The sequence below is a fragment of the Thamnophis sirtalis genome, unplaced genomic scaffold, assembly GCF_051295495.1.
Source record: "Thamnophis sirtalis isolate CommonGarterSnake01/CBP01778 unplaced genomic scaffold, rThaSir2_p1.2 scaffold_15, whole genome shotgun sequence".
In the NCBI taxonomy this organism is placed as follows: domain Eukaryota; kingdom Metazoa; phylum Chordata; class Lepidosauria; order Squamata; family Natricidae; genus Thamnophis; species Thamnophis sirtalis.
The window spans coordinates 41,518,669-41,530,285 of NW_028261395.1; positions in this window are offsets into that span (position 1 = coordinate 41,518,669).

An 11,617-nucleotide genomic window follows, 5' to 3' on the forward strand; every position below is an offset into this window, starting at 1 on the left:
AGGGCTTCAAAATGCAATATTAATATTAATAATAACGTGAATATTGGTGAAAATAAGGTGAATACTAAGCGAACCGCTTGAGAAAAAGAATAAATCCTTGCACGGCTGCAACTCCGCCAATGGCCACAGGATGGCGGTGTTTTCTATCATTGCAATCTTCATTTTGAACAGCCCGTTTAAACTTAGTTAGACGTGATTTAATTTAATTTGCCGCGTCTGTGCCTTTTGTTCAGCATAAGGGTTTCTAACTGCAATATTAATATTAATAATAACGTGAATATTGGTGAAAATAAGGTGAATACTAAGCGAACCCCTTGAGAAAAAGAATAAATCCTTTGACGGCTTCAAGTCCGCCAATGGCCACAGGATGGCGGTGTTTTCTATCATTGCAATATTCATTTTGAACAGCCCGTTTAAACTTAGTTAGACGTGATTTAATTTAATTTGTCGCGTCTGTGCCTGTTGTTCATCATAAAGACTTCTAACTGCAATATTAATATTAATAATAACGTGAATATTGGTGAAAATAAGGTGAATAATAAGCGAACCTCTTGAGAAAAGAACAAATCCTTTGACGGCTGCAAGTCCGCCAATGGCCACAGGATGGCGGTGTTTTCTATCATTGCAATCTTCATTTTGAACAGCCCGTTTTAACTCAGTTTGACGTGATTTCATTTAATTTGCCGCATCTGTGCCTGTTGTTCAGCATAAGGGCTTCTAACTGCAATATTAATATTAATAATAACGTGAATATTGGTGAAAATAAGGTGAATACTAAGTGAACCCCTTGAGAAAAAGAATAAATCCTTTGACGGCTGCAAGTCCGCCAATGGCCACAGGATGGCGGTGTTTTCTATCATTGCAATCTTCATTTTGAACAGCCCGTTTTAACTTATTTAGACGTCATTTAACTTAATTTGTCGCGTCTGTGCCTGTTGTTCAGCATAAGGGCTTCTAACTGTAATATTAATATTAATCATAACTTGAATATTGGTGAAAATAAGGTGAATACTAAGCGAACCCCTTGAGAAAAAGAATAAATCCTTTGACGGCTGCAAGTCCGCCAATGGCCACAGGATGGCGGTGTTTTCTATCAGTGCGATCTTCATTTTGAACAGCCCGTTTTAACTCAGTTTGACGTGATTTCATTTAATTTGTCGCGTCTGTGCCTGTTGTTCAGCATAAGGGCTTCTAACTGTAATATTAATATTACTAATAACTTGAATATTGGTGAAAATAACGTGAATAATAAGCGAACCCCTTGAGAAAAAGAATAAATCCTTGGACGGCTGCAACCCCGCCAATGGCCACAGGATGGCGGTGTTTTCTATCATTGCAATATTCATTTTGAACAGCCCGTTTTAACTCAGTTTGACGTGATTTCATTTAATTTGCCGCATCTGTGCCTGTTGTTCAGCATAAGGGCTTCTAACTGCAATATTAATATTAATAATAACGTGAATATTGGTGAAAATAAGGTGAATACTAAGTGAACCCCTTGAGAAAAAGAATAAATCCTTTGACGGCTGCAAGTCCGCCAATGGCCACAGGATGGCGGTGTTTTCTATCATTGCAATCTTCATTTTGAACAGCCCGTTTTAACTTATTTAGACGTCATTTAATTTAATTTGTCGCGTCTGTGCCTGTTGTTCAGCATAAGGGCTTCTAACTGTAATATTAATATTAATCATAACTTGAATATTGGTGAAAATAAGGTGAATACTAAGCGAACCCCTTGAGAAAAAGAATAAATCCTTGGACGGCTGCAACTCCGCCAATGGCCACAGGATGGCGGTGTTTTCTATCATTGCAATCTTCATTTTGAACAGCCCGTTTTAACTCAGTTTGACGTGATTTCATTTAATTTGCCGCATCTGTGCCTGTTGTTCAGCATAAGGGCTTCTAACTGTAATATTAATATTAATCATAACTTGAATATTGGTGAAAATAAGGTGAATACTAAGCGAACCCCTTGAGAAAAAGAATAAATCCTTGCACGGCTGCAGCTCCGCCAATGGCCACAGGATGGCGGTGTTTTCTATCATTGCAATCTTCATTTTGAACAGCCCGTTTTAACTTACTTGGACTTGATTTAATTTAATTTGTCGCGTCTGTGCCTGTTGTTCAGCATAAGGGCTTCTAACTGTAATATTAATATTAATCATAACTTGAATATTGGTGAAAATAAGGTGAATACTAAGCGAACCCCTTGAGAAAAAGAATAAATCCTTCCACGGCTGCAGCTCCGCCAATGGCCACAGGATGGCGGTGTTTTCTATCATTGCAGTCTTCATTTTGAACAGCCCGTTTTAACTTACTTGGACTTGATTTAATTTAATTTGTCGCGTCTGTGCCTGTTGTTCAGCATAAGGGCTTCTAACTGTAATATTAATATTAATAATAACTTGAATATTGGTGAAAATAACGTGAATAATAAGCGAACCCCTTGAGAAAAAGAACAAATCCTTTGACGGCTGCAACTCCGCCAATGGTCACAGGATGGCGGTGTTTTCTATCATTGCAATCTTCATTTTGAACAGCCCGTTTTAACTTAGTTAGACGTCATTTAATTTAATTTGTCGCGTCTGTGCCTTTTGTTCAGCATAAGGGCTTCTAACTGTAATATTAATATTAATAATAACTTGAATATTGGTGAAAATAAGGTGAATACTAAGCGAATTCCTTGAGAAAAAGAATAAATCCTTGGACGGCTGCAACTCCGCCAATGGCCACAGGATGGCGGTGTTTTCTATCATTGCAATATTCATTTTGAACAGCCCGTTTAAACTTAGTTAGACGTGATTTAATTTAATTTGTCGCGTCTGTGCCTGTTGTTCAGCATAAGGGCTTCTAACTGTAATATTAATATTAATCATAACTTGAATATTGGTGAAAATAGGGTGAATACTAAGCGAACCCCTTGAGAAAAAGAATAAATCCTTTGACGGCTGCAAGTCCGCCAATGGCCACAGGATGGCGGTGTTTTCTATCAGTGCGATCTTCATTTTGAACAGCCCGTTTTAACTCAGTTTGACGTGATTTCATTTAATTTGTCGCGTCTGTGCCTGTTGTTCAGCATAAGGGCTTCTAACTGTAATATTAATATTACTAATAACTTGAATATTGGTGAAAATGCCGTGAATAATAAGCGAACCCCTTGAGAAAAAGAACAAATCCTTTGACGGCTGCAAGTCCGCCAATGGCCACAGGATGGCGGTGTTTTCTATCATTGCAATATTCATTTTGAACAGCCCGTTTAAACTTAGTTAGACGTGATTTAATTTAATTTGCCGCGTCTGTGCCTGTTGTACATCATAAAGGCTTCTAACTGCAATGTTAATATTAATAATAACGTGAATATTGGTGAAAATAAGGTGAATACTAAGCGAACCCCTTGAGAAAAAGAATAAATCCTTTGACGGCTGCAACCCCGCCAATGGCCACAGGATGGCGGTGTTTTCTATCATTGCAATCTTCATTTTGAACAGCCCGTTTAAACTTAGTTTCACGTGATTTAATTTAATTTGCCGTGTCTGTGCCTTTTGTTCAGCATAAGGGCTTCTAAATGCAATATTAATATCAATAATAACTTGAATATTGGTGAAAATGACGTGAATAATAAGCGAACCCCTTGAGAAAAGAACAAATCCTTTGATGGCTGCAAGTCCGCCAATGGCCACAGGATGGCGGTGTTTTCTATCATTGCAATATTCATTTTGAACAGCCCGTTTAAAATTAGTTTCACGTGCTTTAATTTAATTTGCCGCGTCTGTGCCTTTTGTTCAGCATAAGGGCTTCAAAATGCAATATTAATATTAATAATAACGTGAATATTGGTGAAAATAAGGTGAATACTAAGCGAACCGCTTGAGAAAAAGAATAAATCCTTGCACGGCTGCAACTCCGCCAATGGCCGCAGGATGGCGGTGTTTTCCATCATTGCAATCTTCATTTTGAACAGCCCGTTTAAACTTAGTTTCACGTGATTTAATTTAATTTGCCGCGTCTGTGCCTTTTGTTCAGCATAAGGGCTTCTAACTGTAATATTAATATTACTAATAACTTGAATATTGGTGAAAATGACGTGAATAATAAGCGAACCCCTTGAGAAAAAGAACAAATCCTTTGACGGCTGCAAGTCCGCCAATGGCCACAGGATGGCGGTGTTTTCTATCATTGCAATATTCATTTTGAACAGCCCGTTTAAACTTAGTTAGACGTGATTTAATTTAATTTGTCGCGTCTGTGCCTGTTGTTCAGCATAAGGGCTTCTAACTGTAATATTAATATTAATCATAACTTGAATATTGGTGAAAATAAGGTGAATACTAAGCGAACCCCTTGAGAAAAAGAATAAATCCTTTGACGGCTGCAAGTCCGCCAATGGCCACAGGATGGCGGTGTTTTCTATCAGTGCGATCTTCATTTTGAACAGCCCGTTTTAACTCAGTTTGACGTGATTTCATTTAATTTGTCGCGTCTGTGCCTTTTGTTCAGCATAAGGGCTTCTAAATGCAATATTAATATCAATAATAACTTGAATATTGGTGAAAATGACGTGAATAATAAGCGAACCCCTTGAGAAAAGAACAAATCCTTTGATGGCTGCAAGTCCGCCAATGGCCACAGGATGGCGGTGTTTTCTATCATTGCAATATTCATTTTGAACAGCCCGTTTAAACTTAGTTTCACGTGCTTTAATTTAATTTGCCGCGTCTGTGCCTTTTGTTCAGCATAAGGGCTTCAAAATGCAATATTAATATTAATAATAACGTGAATATTGGTGAAAATAAGGTGAATACTAAGCGAACCGCTTGAGAAAAAGAATAAATCCTTGCACGGCTGCAACTCCGCCAATGGCCGCAGGATGGCGGTGTTTTCCATCATTGCAATCTTCATTTTGAACAGCCCGTTTAAACTTAGTTTCACGTGATTTAATTTAATTTGCCGCGTCTGTGCCTTTTGTTCAGCATAAGGGCTTCTAACTGTAATATTAATATTACTAATAACTTGAATATTGGTGAAAATGACGTGAATAATAAGCGAACCCCTTGAGAAAAAGAACAAATCCTTTGACGGCTGCAAGTCCGCCAATGGCCACAGGATGGCGGTGTTTTCTATCATTGCAATATTCATTTTGAACAGCCCGTTTAAACTTAGTTAGACGTGATTTAATTTAATTTGTCGCGTCTGTGCCTGTTGTTCAGCATAAGGGTTTCTAACTGTAATATTAATATTAATCATAACTTGAATATTGGTGAAAATAAGGTGAATACTAAGCGAACCCCTTGAGAAAAAGAATAAAACCTTTGACGGCTGCAAGTTCGCCAATGGCCACAGGATGGCGCTGTTTTCTATCAGTGCGATCTTCATTTTGAACAGCCCGTTTTAACTCAGTTTGACGTGATTTCATTTAATTTGTCGCGTCTGTGCCTGTTGTTCAGCATAAGGGCTTCTAACTGTAATATTAATATTACTAATAACTTGAATATTGGTGAAAATAACGTGAATAATAAGCGAACCCCTTGAGAAAAAGAATAAATCCTTGGACGGCTGCAACCCCGCCAATGGCCACAGGATGGCGGTGTTTTCTATCATTGCAATCTTCATTTTGAACAGCCCGTTTAAACTTAGTTTCACATGATTTAATTTAATTTGCCGTGTCTGTGCCTTTTGTTCAGCATAAGGGCTTCTAACTGCAATATTAATATTAATAATAACGTGAATATTGGTGAAAATAAGGTGAATACTAAGCGAACCCCTTGAGAAAAAGAACAAATCCTTTGACGGCTGCAAGTCCGCCAATGGCCACAGGATGGCGGTGTTTTCTATCATTGCAATCTTCATTTTGAACAGCCCGTTTAAACTTAGTTTCACGTGATTTGATTTAATTTGCCGTGTCTGTGCCTTTTGTTCAGCATAAGGGCTTCTAACTGCAATATTAATATTAATAATAACTTGAATATTGGTGAAAATGACGTGAATACTAAGCGAACCGCTTGAGAAAAAGAATAAATCCTTGCACGGCTGCAACTCCGCCAATGGCCACAGGATGGCGTTGTTTTCTATCATTGCAATCTTCATTTTGAACAGCCCGTTTTAACTTAGTTTCACGTGATTTAATTTAATTTGCCGCGTCTGTGCCTGTTGTACATCATAAAGGCTTCTAACTGCAATGTTAATATTAATAATAACGTGAATATTGGTTAAAATAAGGTGAATACTAAGCGAACCCCTTGAGAAAAAGAATAAATCCTTTGACGGCTGCAACCCCGCCAATGGCCACAGGATGGCGGTGTTTTCTATCATTGCAATCTTCATTTTGAACAGCCCGTTTAAACTTAGTTTCACGTGATTTAATTTAATTTGCCGTGTCTGTGCCTTTTGTTCAGCATAAGGGCTTCTAAATGCAATATTAATATCAATAATAACTTGAATATTGGTGAAAATGACGTGAATAATAAGCGAACCCCTTGAGAAAAGAACAAATCCTTTGATGGCTGCAAGTCCGCCAATGGCCACAGGATGGCGGTGTTTTCTATCATTGCAATATTCATTTTGAACAGCCCGTTTAAACTTAGTTTCACGTGCTTTAATTTAATTTGCCGCGTCTGTGCCTTTTGTTCAGCATAAGGGCTTCTAACTGTAATATTAATATTACTAATAACTTGAATATTGGTGAAAATGACGTGAATAATAAGCGAACCCCTTGAGAAAAAGAACAAATCCTTTGACGGCTGCAAGTCCGCCAATGGCCACAGGATGGCGGTGTTTTCTATCATTGCAATATTCATTTTGAACAGCCCGTTTAAACTTAGTTAGACGTGATTTAATTTAATTTGTCGCGTCTGTGCCTGTTGTTCAGCATAAGGGCTTCTAACTGTAATATTAATATTAATAATAACTTGAATATTGGTGAAAATAAGGTGAATACTAAGCGAATCCCTTGAGAAAAAGAATAAATCCTTGGACGGCTGCAACTCCGCCAATGGCCACAGGATGGCGGTGTTTTCTATCATTGCAATATTCATTTTGAACAGCCCGTTTAAACTTAGTTAGACGTGATTTAATTTAATTTGTCGCGTCTGTGCCTGTTGTTCAGCATAAGGGCTTCTAACTGTAATATTAATATTAATCATAACTTGAATATTGGTGAAAATAGGGTGAATACTAAGCGAACCCCTTGAGAAAAAGAATAAATCCTTTGACGGCTGCAAGTCCGCCAATGGCCACAGGATGGCGGTGTTTTCTATCAGTGCGATCTTCATTTTGAACAGCCCGTTTTAACTCAGTTTGACGTGATTTCATTTAATTTGTCGCGTCTGTGCCTGTTGTTCAGCATAAGGGCTTCTAACTGTAATATTAATATTACTAATAACTTGAATATTGGTGAAAATGCCGTGAATAATAAGCGAACCCCTTGAGAAAAAGAACAAATCCTTTGACGGCTGCAAGTCCGCCAATGGCCACAGGATGGCGGTGTTTTCTATCATTGCAATATTCATTTTGAACAGCCCGTTTAAACTTAGTTAGACGTGGTTTAATTTAATTTGTCGCGTCTGTGCCTGTTGTTCAGCATAAGGGCTTCTAACTGTAATATTAATATTACTAATAACTTGAATATTGGTGAAAATAACGTGAATAATAAGCGAACCCCTTGAGAAAAAGAATAAATCCTTGGACGGCTGCAACCCCGCCAATGGCCACAGGATGGCGGTGTTTTCTATCATTGCAATCTTCATTTTGAACAGCCCGTTTAAACTTAGTTTCACATGATTTAATTTAATTTGCCGTGTCTGTGCCTTTTGTTCAGTATAAGGGCTTCTAACTGCAATATTAATATTAATAATAACGTGAATATTGGTGAAAATAAGGTGAATACTAAGCGAACCCCTTGAGAAAAAGAATAAATCCTTTGACGGCTGCAACCCCGCCAATGGCCACAGGATGGCGGTGTTTTCTATCATTGCAATCTTCATTTTGAACAGCCCGTTTTAACTTAGTTTCACGTGATTTAATTTAATTTGCCGCGTCTGTGCCTGTTGTACATCATAAAGGCTTCTAACTGCAATGTTAATATTAATAATAACGTGAATATTGGTGAAAATAAGGTGAATACTAAGCGAACCCCTTGAGAAAAAGAATAAATCCTTTGACGGCTGCAACCCCGCCAATGGCCACAGGATGGCGGTGTTTTCTATCATTGCAATCTTCATTTTGAACAGCCCGTTTAAACTTAGTTTCACGTGATTTAATTTAATTTGCCGTGTCTGTGCCTTTTGTTCAGCATAAGGGCTTCTAAATGCAATATTAATATCAATAATAACTTGAATATTGGTGAAAATGACGTGAATAATAAGCGAACCCCTTGAGAAAAGAACAAATCCTTTGATGGCTGCAAGTCCGCCAATGGCCACAGGATGGCGGTGTTTTCTATCATTGCAATATTCATTTTGAACAGCCCGTTTAAACTTAGTTAGACGTGATTTAATTTAATTTGTCGCGTCTGTGCCTGTTGTTCAGCATAAGGGCTTCTAACTGTAATATTAATATTAATCATAACTTGAATATTGGTGAAAATAGGGTGAATACTAAGCGAACCCCTTGAGAAAAAGAATAAATCCTTTGACGGCTGCAAGTCCGCCAATGGCCACAGGATGGCGGTGTTTTCTATCAGTGCGATCTTCATTTTGAACAGCCCGTTTTAACTCAGTTTGACGTGATTTCATTTAATTTGTCGCGTCTGTGCCTGTTGTTCAGCATAAGGGCTTCTAACTGTAATATTAATATTACTAATAACTTGAATATTGGTGAAAATGCCGTGAATAATAAGCGAACCCCTTGAGAAAAAGAACAAATCCTTTGACGGCTGCAAGTCCGCCAATGGCCACAGGATGGCGGTGTTTTCTATCATTGCAATATTCATTTTGAACAGCCCGTTTAAACTTAGTTAGACGTGGTTTAATTTAATTTGTCGCGTCTGTGCCTGTTGTTCAGCATAAGGGCTTCTAACTGTAATATTAATATTACTAATAACTTGAATATTGGTGAAAATAACGTGAATAATAAGCGAACCCCTTGAGAAAAAGAATAAATCCTTGGACGGCTGCAACCCCGCCAATGGCCACAGGATGGCGGTGTTTTCTATCATTGCAATCTTCATTTTGAACAGCCCGTTTAAACTTAGTTTCACATGATTTAATTTAATTTGCCGTGTCTGTGCCTTTTGTTCAGTATAAGGGCTTCTAACTGCAATATTAATATTAATAATAACGTGAATATTGGTGAAAATAAGGTGAATACTAAGCGAACCCCTTGAGAAAAAGAATAAATCCTTTGACGGCTGCAACCCCGCCAATGGCCACAGGATGGCGGTGTTTTCTATCATTGCAATCTTCATTTTGAACAGCCCGTTTTAACTTAGTTTCACGTGATTTAATTTAATTTGCCGCGTCTGTGCCTGTTGTACATCATAAAGGCTTCTAACTGCAATGTTAATATTAATAATAACGTGAATATTGGTGAAAATAAGGTGAATACTAAGCGAACCCCTTGAGAAAAAGAATAAATCCTTTGACGGCTGCAACCCCGCCAATGGCCACAGGATGGCGGTGTTTTCTATCATTGCAATCTTCATTTTGAACAGCCCGTTTAAACTTAGTTTCACGTGATTTAATTTAATTTGCCGTGTCTGTGCCTTTTGTTCAGCATAAGGGCTTCTAAATGCAATATTAATATCAATAATAACTTGAATATTGGTGAAAATGACGTGAATAATAAGCGAACCCCTTGAGAAAAGAACAAATCCTTTGATGGCTGCAAGTCCGCCAATGGCCACAGGATGGCGGTGTTTTCTATCATTGCAATATTCATTTTGAACAGCCCGTTTAAACTTAGTTAGACGTGATTTAATTTAATTTGTCGCGTCTGTGCCTGTTGTTCAGCATAAGGGCTTCTAACTGTAATATTAATATTAATCATAACTTGAATATTGGTGAAAATAGGGTGAATACTAAGCGAACCCCTTGAGAAAAAGAATAAATCCTTTGACGGCTGCAAGTCCGCCAATGGCCACAGGATGGCGGTGTTTTCTATCAGTGCGATCTTCATTTTGAACAGCCCGTTTTAACTCAGTTTGACGTGATTTCATTTAATTTGTCGCGTCTGTGCCTGTTGTTCAGCATAAGGGCTTCTAACTGTAATATTAATATTACTAATAACTTGAATATTGGTGAAAATGCCGTGAATAATAAGCGAACCCCTTGAGAAAAAGAACAAATCCTTTGACGGCTGCAAGTCCGCCAATGGCCACAGGATGGCGGTGTTTTCTATCATTGCAATATTCATTTTGAACAGCCCGTTTAAACTTAGTTAGACGTGATTTAATTTAATTTGTCGCGTCTGTGCCTGTTGTTCAGCATAAGGGCTTCTAACTGTAATATTAATATTACTAATAACTTGAATATTGGTGAAAATAACGTGAATAATAAGCGAACCCCTTGAGAAAAAGAATAAATCCTTGGACGGCTGCAACCCCGCCAATGGCCACAGGATGGCGGTGTTTTCTATCATTGCAATCTTCATTTTGAACAGCCCGTTTAAACTTAGTTTCACATGATTTAATTTAATTTGCCGTGTCTGTGCCTTTTGTTCAGTATAAGGGCTTCTAACTGCAATATTAATATTAATAATAACGTGAATATTGGTGAAAATAAGGTGAATACTAAGCGAACCCCTTGAGAAAAAGAATAAATCCTTTGACGGCTGCAACCCCGCCAATGGCCACAGGATGGCGGTGTTTTCTATCATTGCAATCTTCATTTTGAACAGCCCGTTTTAACTTAGTTTCACGTGATTTAATTTAATTTGCCGCGTCTGTGCCTGTTGTACATCATAAAGGCTTCTAACTGCAATGTTAATATTAATAATAACGTGAATATTGGTGAAAATGACGTGAATAATAAGCGAACCCCTTGAGAAAAGAACAAATCCTTTGATGGCTGCAAGTCCGCCAATGGCCACAGGATGGCGGTGTTTTCTATCATTGCAATATTCATTTTGAACAGCCCGTTTAAACTTAGTTTCACGTGCTTTAATTTAATTTGCCGCGTCTGTGCCTTTTGTTCAGCATAAGGGCTTCAAAATGCAATATTAATATTAATAATAACGTGAATATTGGTGAAAATAAGGTGAATACTAAGCGAACCGCTTGAGAAAAAGAATAAATCCTTGCACGGCTGCAACTCCGCCAATGGCCGCAGGATGGCGGTGTTTTCCATCATTGCAATCTTCATTTTGAACATCCCGTTTTAACTCAGTTTGACGTGATTTCATTTAATTTGCCGCGTCTGTGCCTGTTGTTCAGCATAAGGGCTTTTAACTGCAATATTAATATTAATAATAACGTGAATATTGGTGAAAATAAGGTGAATAATAAGCGAACCTCTTGAGAAAAAGAATAAATCCTTTGACGGCTGCAAGTCCGCCAATGGCCACAGGATGGCGGTGTTTTCTATCATTGCAATCTTCATTTTGAACAGCCCGTTTAAACTTAGTTTCACGTGATTTAATTTAATTTGCCGCGTCTGTGCCTGTTGTACATCATAAGGGCTTCTAA